This window comes from Physeter macrocephalus, chromosome 2, assembly GCF_002837175.3.
Source record: "Physeter macrocephalus isolate SW-GA chromosome 2, ASM283717v5, whole genome shotgun sequence".
Classification (NCBI taxonomy): Eukaryota; Metazoa; Chordata; class Mammalia; order Artiodactyla; family Physeteridae; genus Physeter; species Physeter macrocephalus.
The window spans coordinates 28,765,318-28,769,342 of NC_041215.1; the positions used below are offsets into that span (position 1 = coordinate 28,765,318).

The 4,025-nt window shown below is 40.6% G+C and overlaps 1 pseudogene; it reads right to left on the reverse strand.

Annotated features, from left to right (window-relative positions):
- Positions 1 to 2,812: 2,812 nt before the first annotated feature.
- On the reverse strand, positions 2,813 to 2,989 carry LOC112061922 (ATP synthase membrane subunit K, mitochondrial-like; annotated as a pseudogene).
- Positions 2,990 to 4,025: the final 1,036 nt, after the last annotated feature.

Sequence of the window (4,025 nt, forward strand, 5' to 3'; positions counted from 1 at the left end):
GCTAGATGGAGGGTGGTGAGAGGCTCAGCAAGATTTCCCAGTGACTCCTGGGAAAGCATTATGGCAAGCATTATGGGTGGATGGTGAGGAAATAGATCTCATTTTTTTCCAAGTGGGGTGAAATAGGAATTGATGTTTGAAATAGCTCTTATTACTTGTGACTACTATTTAGGGCAATGGGGGTTGGGAACAGTTAATATATCTGGAGCACTTTATTGCTCGATAGATATTTTGTTCAACTGTTTGAGGCAGATTTGAACATCAAATCTCTAATTGGCTATAGCATTTATGCAAGAGAAGGGGCTGGATGTGACAAACTTCATGCCATGGGACTGAGAGGTAGATCTGTGTGTCCTGAACAGCGAGAAATCCTTGACTGCTTGTCTGGAGGCTTCTCTCTCACTCCTTGAAGAAGGAAGGCAATTCAGGCCTCAGTCTCAGCAGGATCAGGTACAGGCCAGGAACCTGTGACCCTGAGGGTCCCTCTAGCTCCACACTTTCTGTGAAAACCAATTTGTCCTCAGCTCACTTAACAGCACACTTTATACGGCCAGACACTATCAAACTCTTAGAGGAAAACATAGGCAGAACACTCTATGACATAAATCACAGCAAGATCCTTTTTGACCCATCTCCTAGAGAAATGGAAATAAAAACAAAAATAAACAAATGGGGCCAAAGGATACCATAAGAAAGACCAAAAGACAACCCTCAGAATGGGAGAAAATAGTTGCAAATGAAGCAACTGACAAAGGATTAATCTCCAAAATTTATGAGCAACTCATGCAGCTCAATAACACAAAAACAAACAACCCAATCCAAAAATGGGCAGAAGACCTAAATAGACATTTCTCCAAAGAACACACTTTAGCAAAAACCTGGATAAAGTAAGGCTCATGCTGTCACATGTGGTTTAGAGTGAAAGCCCTTTAGGACATTTGCTTAAATGAGTACCACTTGACATTTGCACACAAGCTATATTTGTGCCAATATACTTTCATGCAGATCATCTAAAAACAATCCATAAAAGTATGCTGTTGCCAGGATTGTCATCCCTATTTTACAGAAGAAATGGAGTCTCCCAGAATTTAGGAAACCTGCATGGGATTATGCACATATCACATCATTAGCAAAAACAAGAACAAGAACAAGATAAGTCTATGCATTTTAATTTCTAGTAATATATGACATTATTTGCTAATTTACTATCATTTAGATTTATAGTAGAATTTAGGTGGCACATATTGCCTTTATGTCTTTTCGTTAAATCATGACTAGTTATATATCTATATGTTTATATCCTACTTTGTTTCAATAAGGTTGTTTTTTGTTTTTTGTTTTTTTTTTTGTGGTACGCGGGCCTCTCACTGTTGCGGCCTCTCCCGTTGCGGAGGACAGGCTCCGGAAGCGCAGGCTCAGCGGCCATGGCTCACGGGCCCAGCCGCTCCGCGGCACGCGGGATCTTCCCGGACCGGGGCACGAACCCGTGTCCTCTGCGTCGGCAGGCGGATTGCCAACCACTGCGCCACCAAGGAAGCCCTCAATAAGGTTTTGAAGTGGCTTCAAAAATACAATATAACTACCTTCAAAAATAAAAACAAAATAAGCTGAACATGTAACTTATTTTTTTAGTTCAATAAATGGTTTTCATGGAGCTGATAGTGGTGGTGATGATGATGGCAGAGGTGGTGATGGAGGTGTTGGTGTTTTGGGGGCTTGAGGGGGAGCTGGAGATGCTGAGGTGGTGGTGGTGGTATTGGTGGAGGTAGAGGTGGTGGAGGTGGTCTTCATGTTGGTGCTGCTGGTGGAGGTGGTCCTGGTGTTGGTGGTGGTACAGGTATTGATATTAGTGATAGAGATTGTAGGGGGTGGCTATTAACAGTAAGTGAGGCAACCACAGCAAAAGGAAAAGAAGGGTAAGGAAAATTATGGTCCAGCCAGAGATAAAGTTAATAGACTGGAGGTGAAAAAGAGAAAGTAGAGTTAGAATTAAAAAGAACTAGAAAAGTCTTTGTTCTACTTCCTGTCATAACTGGGAGTGAGCAGGGTGGGTTCGCAGCAGTCTTGCCCATGGGAATAGCTATAGTAGTAATAATATTAGCTCATATTTATTGAGGGCTTACAATATTCCAGATGCTATTACAAGCAACTTCAATGCAGATCTCATTTAATCCTTGTAACAACTCATGAAATAGATGTCTATTATTATTCACACTTAACAGGTGAAGAGATGGAGGCACAGAGAGGTTTAAGTAACTTGCTCGATATCGTAGTGACAGGAAGTGATAGAACCAGATTCTGTCTACAGCTCAGTTTCTTAACCACAGAGCTTTGGGGAACACGACAGATAGTGAGGTATGTACACATGGCTGACCAGTGTCCCAGGTGGAGGGTAAATGAGAGATTGTCCTTGCTCTTACTTTTGGGTTATGAAGACTCAGCTTTAAGTATGCAAGTTAAGGGCCCAGGGAAGTGTCTACAGCCACAGATCAACTCATAAACCTCTAATCTTCAAGAGCAGGAGGAAACAGCTCCTCATCTGTGGACCATTTCTGGAGGTCCGCTGGAGGCCACCTGCTCATTGCTTGTAAGCAGGGCTGCTGCTCTGTGTCTGGGTATGGATATCCACTGGAAGAGTGTGGCCTGGAAAAAAGTGTTAGCTGTTTTCCATTTGTACTAACTGAGCAACTAACTGTTTTATTTTTTTTTCCAGGTTCATAATTTATTGTACAAATTGAGCATCACATGATGAGTTGACATTAGCTTCTTCAGGCAGGGGAACATAACAGATGAGGTACAGTTTAGAGTCCATTTATGTTGCTTTCACAGCTGGAGTTTTTTTAGACCTTAACTTAAAGTATAAGACTATCAAAGCAATACCTTCTTATGTGCCCAGTACACAATTCATTCTCCCTGTAACAGTATAAGCGTTGAAATATTTTTTGATACCAGTGAATTGGAACTGGGCATCAGTTTCTGGGCCTGCCATGATTTCAATCATCCAAAACGCACAGACTCCACAGCTGGTGTCCTTCAACTTACACAGCTGCACCTTCGCCTCACCAGAAGAAGCCGCCTGTTTTTTATTTTTTTTAATTTAATTAATTTTTTTTTTATGCAGCAGGTTCTTATTAGTTATCTATTTTATACATATTAATGCATATATATCCTGTTTTTTATTTTTTTTAATTTAATTTATTTTTTTTTTATGCAGCAGGTTCTTATTAGTTATCTATTTTATACATATTAGTGTATATATATCAATCCCAATCACCCAATTCATCCCACCACCCCACCCCCGCTTTCTCCCCTTGGTGTCCATACGTTTGTTCTCTGCATCTGTGTCTCTATTTCTGCCTTGCTAACTAGTTCTTCTGTACCATTTTTCTAGATTCCATATATATGCATTAATATATGATATTTGTTTTTCTATCTCTGACTTACTTCACTCTGTATGACAGTCTCTTGGTCCATCCATGTCTCTACAAATGACCCAATATCGTTCCTTTTTATGGCTGAGTAATATTCCATTGTGTGTATGTACCATATCTTCTTTATCCATTCATCTGTCTGTGGGCATTTAGGTTGCTTCCATGACCTAGCTATTGTAAATAGTGCTGCAGTGAACATTGGGGTGCATGTGTCTTTTTGAATTATGGTTTTCTCTGGGTATCAGAGAAATCCCCAGTAGTGGGATTGCTGGGTCATATGGTAATTCCGTTTTTAGTTTTTTAAGGACCCTCCATACTGTTCTCCATAGTGGCTGTATCAACTTACATTCCCACCAGCAGTGCAAGAGGGTTCCCTTTTCTCCACACCCTCTCCAGCATTTGTTGTTTGTAAATTTTCTGATGATGCCCATTCTAACCCGTGTGAGGTAACACTTCATTGTAGTTTTGATTTGCATTTCTCTAATAATTAGTGATGTTGAGCAGCTTTTCATATGCCTCTTGGCCATCCACATAATAAGGACCATATACGACAAACCCACAGCAAACATTATTCTCAATGGTGAAAAACTGAAA